The sequence below is a fragment of the Ailuropoda melanoleuca genome, chromosome 1 (assembly GCF_002007445.2).
Source record: "Ailuropoda melanoleuca isolate Jingjing chromosome 1, ASM200744v2, whole genome shotgun sequence".
Taxonomy (NCBI): Eukaryota; Metazoa; Chordata; class Mammalia; order Carnivora; family Ursidae; genus Ailuropoda; species Ailuropoda melanoleuca.
In genome coordinates this window covers 209,233,021-209,240,225 of record NC_048218.1, presented here as the reverse complement: position 1 = coordinate 209,240,225, position 7,205 = coordinate 209,233,021, and the positions used below count along the sequence as shown (strand labels likewise).

At 46.3% G+C, this 7,205-nt stretch overlaps 1 protein-coding gene across 1 annotated transcript in view; it reads right to left on the bottom strand.

Annotated features, from left to right (window-relative positions):
* DPP6 (dipeptidyl peptidase like 6) overlaps nucleotides 1-7,205 on the bottom strand; it is a 737,488-nt gene that overhangs the window by 238,423 nt on the left and 491,860 nt on the right. The window lies entirely within an intron of this gene.

The following is a 7,205-nucleotide window of genomic DNA, read 5'->3' as shown; positions in this document are numbered from 1 at the left end:
GCAGCAGGGGCTGGAACCACATCACGCCGCTTCGGGAGAACCTCCGAACAGTTGGAGGCAGGGCACTCCCAGAGTGGTGCTCTCGGGCTCTGGGGCAGGGCAGGGCCGCTTTTATAAATGGGTGGACAGCATCCCCGAGGCGCTGGTTTTGCAAAGATGTTCTTGTGAAAAATCCTCAACACTGATTTTTCTCTAAAATTATGAGGTCTGTATTTATAACATCCCTTGGTAATGTGGGCTAGTCAATAATATTAACTTATACTTCTGGTAAATATTTAGTGGGAATCTACTGTATACGACATTGATGAAAAGTGTTTGTCAATCTTTGGGTCACAGAGTCAATGCAATGGGACATTTTAAAAAAAGGAAATAGAATAGGATAAAAAACCCACACTGTAATAGAGTATATAACACACCATGAGAGTATTACTTTGTGACTTTTTAGTTCTGTACGTGTATTTGAACACTAGCCCAAGATGTGAAATGGTCTTACTGTCTTATTCTATGCCATGATCAAAAAAAGTGGAGCACCTGTTTGGCAGGGGTCCTCCAAGTGTTATGGGTTGAATTATGNGTGGAGCACCTGTTTGGCAGGGGTCCTCCAAGTGTTATGGGTTGAATTATGTCCCCCCGCCCATGCAATGTTGAAGTCCTAACCTTAGATTTTTACCTTATATGATACCTTAGAATTTTACCCTACATGGAAACGTATACGCATTACAGAGGTAATCTAGCTAGTTAAAATAAGGTCATCAGGAGGGGAGAGCTCATCCAATATGACTAGCATCGAAAGAGGAAATTTGGACCAAGAGACAGATACATGTAGAGGGCGGACTAAAAAGACACAGGGAGAGCTCCATGCGATTGGAGAACTGGGTGACCAGTCCGTAAGCCAAGGGATGCCTGCCGAGGGTTGGCAGCCGCCACCAGCAGCTGGAAGAGGCGAGGAAGAATTCTCCTCTTCAGGTTTCAGGGTCATGGCCCTGCACACACCCTAATTTCAGACTTCTGGCTTCCAGAGCGGTGACAAGTCCTGAGGTTCGAAGCCATCCAGTTTTTTACACTTCATTGCAGCAGTCCTAGGAAACTCTCCACCAAGTATGACCCCTGTCTGCATCAGCATCACCCGGGACCTTGTTAGAAATACAAATCAGCCTACTGAGCTACAGAACCTGCAGCAGACCCCGCAATCTATGTTTCCACAAGTCCCCCCGGCGATTCTGCTGCATCGAACGCTGGAGAACCTCTCTTACAAAGGCCAAGAGTTTATATGGAGTTCTTCACTCCTAGAATATGGTCCCTCTGATGCATGAAAACATAGTGAGGACCACCTGAAATGTGGTGAGTGGTGGTCAGAAGTAAATACAAGGAGGTCACGCTAACACCACCCACCCGCAAGCACTACACAACCAAGGCACTAAGAACGTCATGTCCCAAATGTGATAAACCCCAGTTTTTACCGTCATTGGACTTTCATTAAAAAAATTCATTTTTTTTGTACTTGAGGTAAATACAAAGTGGAGTACGTGAGCTTTCTCACATGGTCTCGGTTCTCTCTGGAAGAACAAACTTGTGGGTGGAGTGCTATAACAGGGGGGCAGGTATTACCACCTTATCCAGGGGCCTCATCAACCCCTAACAGAGACTTGCAATGTGATCTCCCCTCCTGTCTGTTTCCTCATTTAGGTCGGAGGGTCTGTCAATAACCAAACCTTTGCTACACTGTCTGCACCAGAGAGGGACCCACTGGCATCCATTCCAACGGCAGTAAATCCAGAGCTCGGCGATCGCTTTCCTTCTGAAAATCACTGGTAAGAATACGAAGCCAAGAGCCCAACTTCCTAAAAACTACAGAAATTATACCTGATTCCCTCTAGGTCAGCATGATAGACATTTCCTGCTGTTTTCTAATTATCTGCCTGAAGTCAATTCCCAACAGGCCCTTTCCCTCCCCTCTCCTGCCTGAAGATCTGCCAGGGCCAAGGAAGAGCGCTTAGGATGGAAGGGCACATTCGGGGTTCCTCAGTACCTGGGCATCGTTGTGGCGCTCTATCCTCCACGCCTGTGATTCCGATGACCTCTTTGTTCACCACTACTCATCTGTTGGTCAACCATCCACCTTGCCTTTCTCTGCGGTCCCCTGGCTGACACACCTGCCCACTTGGGGACAAACTGTTCATTATGGTTTCTGCTGCATGCATGCCTGCCTTCTTCCGGCTTCTCTTGCCCCGATCATGACTCTTCATGGATAACCGGAAGACGGCTCACTCCATTTCTGACTTACCATTTTCTCTTCACCTTTAAGCCACTGACCTGCCCCTTGTTCCTGGTATATGTTTCTCCACCGGTCACTAGTCCTCACAAGTCCCCCTGGGAACTGTGCAGCGGTGATTTCACAGTTCACTGTGGTGTCCACATTTCCGCATTCACGGAGGTGGACTCTATGTCTAACGTGTCAAATATTGGTGATATGGTCCGCCCTGGCCACATGTGCCTGCTTCTGTCAGATTCTCCAGCGTTCCCCCCACATCAGTGATGAGGAGAGTCTCATAGGGTGCTGTATCTATGCAGATCGACAGGTTTCTTCTTGGGGTACCCTGCTGTATAACGTCAGGGCTGGGGCCAAGGAATCTGGGTTCCTATCGAGGAATCCAGTCCTTCTTCCCATCCATGTGCAGAGCAGCCGGGTAACAAAACATGTCGGAGCCGTGTCTGGGGTGACCCCGCCGCCCTGGGCGCTGATGGGAGCAGGTGCCGAGTTCTGACACCTCTTCTCTCCAACCGTGCTCCTCAGTACTTTCTTCTGTCTTTTTGAAGTAAACCTTTTTTTTTTTTATTTAGGGGGGGATATTTCTAAATGAAGTGAAAAAATGTAACTGTATTTGCCTCAATAAAGTGCTACACATAGTTTTAACTTAAATTGGTAGGCAAAATTGGCTGTTTATATAATCAGGGCTCAAAATACTTCCCAAACTGCTTTATGTTGCTGTTTTTCCTGAATACAATGCGTGTGTGTGTGTGTGTGTGCGTGTGCGCACGCACACAAAATACACCCCGCTTTTTCTTCTGGACAGATCCGAGGTGACACATACATTTTTATTATTTAAAGTATCACATTAAGGTCAAAGAGCATAAACCTCCAGTTATAAGATGAGTAAATTCTGGGGGCTTAATGTACAGAATAGTGATTACAGTTAATACTGTATTATATACTTAAAAGCTGCCGAGAGAGTAGATCTTAAATGTTCTCACCACAAAAAAGAAATGGGTCATCCTATGGCAGGATGAAGCTGCAGTGGTTATCACTTTGTAACACAGAAGTGTGTCAATCAGCACACTGTACCCTGAAAGGTATGCAGTGTTATATGTCAATTACAGCTCAGTAAAGCTGGGGGAAAAAACAAAAACAAAAACAACAAAAAAAGAAAGCATCACATCACAGGTCTTTCAGGTTACCCTGATGGGTGTAGACTCGTGACCGCCCGGGGACAGTGGTTTCCAGCACAGTCACCAGCAAGTTGCAGGGCTCCACAATGCAGAGAGAAGTCCCCCCTCGGTGCCTTGCAGCAGCCGACCTTTGTGTGCAGCGCACTGATCAGGCCACTCTCCCTTGGGTGTTGGTATCAGTCAGTTTGTGCCAAATGAACAGGCAGGGGCTGGAGATTTTCTGCAAACAGTTACAAGGCTCCTGAACATGGAGGCCACATCTCAGTAAAGAGGGGACGAGAACAGAGTGGCCCATGCTGAAGCAGCCTCGGGCCCCCACATCAGAGCAATAGGGGACCGACCTGACTGGTCCACAAGAGTGTGTTCTCTTGGTCCCACCTGACCGAGGGTTCCTACAGCAGCTGAAATCCATCCATCTACATCGGAAACCTAGGATTCTGGACCCAGGTGATTTTAGCTGAACATGTATGGTTCTTAATCCACAAAGTCCCTTGCAGCAAATCCCTTTGTGAGTTAAGACAGACAATTAANAAGACAGACAATTAATTAGAACGGATAAAAGTGACCCAAGGAGACTCTGGAATCCAACGAGCAAACACCAGCTGAACGTGACCTCTCAGCGGTGCTACCCTAGCGGAAATCACAGCGAGCACCACACTCCGGATAATGCTTCTTAATCCTGTACCATTACTCCCTCTGGCTTGTGTTCTCATATTCATGACTGTTTCAGAAGTTTCTGTTCTCGTTCGTGTTCCTACGTTCCTACGTGCACGTCTTACTGGGTTTTATGGGAGGTCACGTTTGTGCTTCCTCCCTATTGTCTACCATGCAGATGGCACNTAAGACAGACAATTAATTAGAAGGGATAAAAGTGACCCAAGAAGACTCTGGAATCCAACGAGCAAACACCAGCTGAGCATGACCTCTCAGCGGTGCTGCCCTAGCGGAAATCACAGTCAGCGAGCACCACACTCCGGATAATGCTTCTTAATCCTGCACCATTACTCCCTCTGGCTTGTGTTCTCATAATCATGACTGTTTCAGAAGTTTCTGTTCTCGTTCGTGTTCCTACGTTTTCCATGCACGTCTTACTGGGTTTTATGGGAGGTCACGTTTGTGCTTCCTCCCTATTGTCTACCATGCAGATGGCACATGTCTCCTCAGGGATTCTGTTTCTTGAGAACCCCCTTCCCAGTCCTTCTCTGGTGCTTGTATGTCACAGGCCTTGAATACTGCAGCAGCAGAACGAGCCCTCCAAGCCTCTGGACCAGTGGCAGGGGCACTGGTGGTGGGAGGAGAAGGGCGTGTCTGGGAAAGTCTTTCTGCTCTGACTCCAGCTCTGTTTTCCAAACTCTCAGTTACCTCCATCTGGAAGAATCAAGCCACACAAACAACACGCTAGGACTTGTATCAGCACTGGGAGTGATGCCAGGAAACTCAGTGTGTCTTGTTCAACTAGACACCACACACACCTGGAGGTCTGGAATGTTCTGCAACAATCTCATGCCGACATAGAACGTACAGGTAAACAGCGGCAATCAGGGACAACCAGGGGCCTCCCTACATTCCCAGAATGACTAAATCTAGCATATGTGATTATCATAATAAGCAGTCTCTGTAATGTTTTCTTGATCTGGAATTAGCAAATATAATGCCAGAGAAAGTGGAGTGATCAATAATTGGGAAAACAGGCATAAGCTTTGTCTGGAACAATGTGTTCCAGATACACAAGGATCTACAGTCTCCCCTGTTATCATGCTTTGTGAGTCATCCCCCCCGGCTGGCAGAATAATAAACTACTTTCTCAGTTTAACTAGGGGAAGCCCCTTACTGAAGAATTATTCAACAAGGAACTGATAAATGAGTCTAAGACCAGATAAAACAATCAACAAGTTGAGCACATCTCTAAGAAGGAGTCAAAGTGCCCGGAACTGGTGAGGACGCACACCCTCTCTGCACAAGTGGTGTCCTCACGTCACACGGCACACGCCTCCTTCCCAAGCCTCCCAGTGCTTGTTGGCAGGGGCTACGTGTCTGGCGGGGTGAGTGCAGAGGGCCCCAGAGCTGAGAGGGAACAGTGAGCACGGGGCAGGAAGAAGAAATATGATCATAAGGGGCTGGAGAGGCCATAGTTCATCAAGTCAGAAGGAGTAAATCAAGGTCTGGAAGGTACATACTGAAACAGCCCTGTGATCAACTGGTTATGCATAGAGTGACGACTTATGACAGCCTCAGAGGCTTTTAATATTTTAATACATACCATACACATATTACAGACACGTGCTCAGCAATCTCCCACGTCATGGCATCATTGCTGGAAGAAGCTAAAAAGGTCAAACATTCAACTTCCCTGACATGGAGGAAAAGTAGAGGGAAACGTTTTTTTTTAAATTTAAGTCCAGAATTGACTATCTTTGGAAAAACAAACAAAAAAGCCCCCAAAACCTCTTGAAAACATGGGGATTATAGATGGGGTGGGTTTTCATTCACTTGTCAGTTCTAAAAACGGACTTTATTTCATCCATGAGTATTCCAGTATTTCTCAGGCTTAGAAGATTTCAAAGTTTAGGACATTCTAAGGAAAAGTATAGGTGACCTTAAAAAGGTATTTACTTGATTTAATAAGAGTCATCTTAACGATAGAGAACACACTGAGGGTTGATGGAGGGAAGAGGGTGGGGGATGGGTTAGATGGGGGATGGGGACTAAGGAGAGCCCTTGTTCTGACGAGCGCTGGGTGTTCTATGTAAGTGATAAATCACTGAATTCTACGCCAGAAACCAATATTGCACTGGATGTTCACTAACTAGAATTTAAATAAATTTAAAAAAAGAGTCCTCTGTTATTATGGATGGGGGGGAATTCACCAAAATGATCTGAGACATGACTGTGGTGTGTGGCTCAATCCTGTGTGGGAAGACAGTTTATGCCTGTTTTCCCAGTATAATTATCGATCACTGCACCTTCTTTGTGCCTGCTTGGGTGGCAAATTATATACCAACAATGGCATTATATTTGGTAATTCCAGATGAAGAAGACATTACAAAAGACTGACAATGATGATAATCACATAGGCCAGATTCAGTCATTCTAGAAATGTCGGGAGGCCCCTGATTCTCCCTGATTATCCCCGTCTACCTGTAGGTTCTATGTCAGCGTGGGATTGTTGCAAATAAAGGTGTGAGCTAAGCATGAACAAGTGGACAGGAGTGTGCTCTCTAATGCTGAGACACGATAGTTACTGCTTTTAGCACCGCGGAGAAGATTCCACAGGCAGTGTCAAAAGAAGAAAACACTCATTCAGAGCGAAGGCATCCTTGAGATGATTCCTGCATCGCAGAAGGAGAAAGTGCAGGCTGCCTGCGTCATTAAGACCATGGCTGCTCCTCCATCCTAACTGGCAATTCTGTGTGTCCTACACAAAAGGGCCCTAAATATATCTTCTGGTTTTGACAATTCCAAAAAACATTGGAGGAATCACAGTATGTTTTGCCTTTTAAACCAGGGTTAGAGAAGAGGGAGGTGGCATTCTGATGCACGGTGCTCAGAAGCCGGGTGATGACGATGCGGCTGACATCGAAAAGTGATCAGTCAACCGCTGACTACGCATTTGCCATATGCTTCAGGTCCTCTAATGAGCATTTAAGGAAGAATCCTTCCCTATTTGGACGGTGTTGTTGAATGCTGTACAGCTTTTCCCTGAGCTAAAAATACTGAAGTGGATCAGCTAGTACAACTCTTCAGGACTCACCAGATGG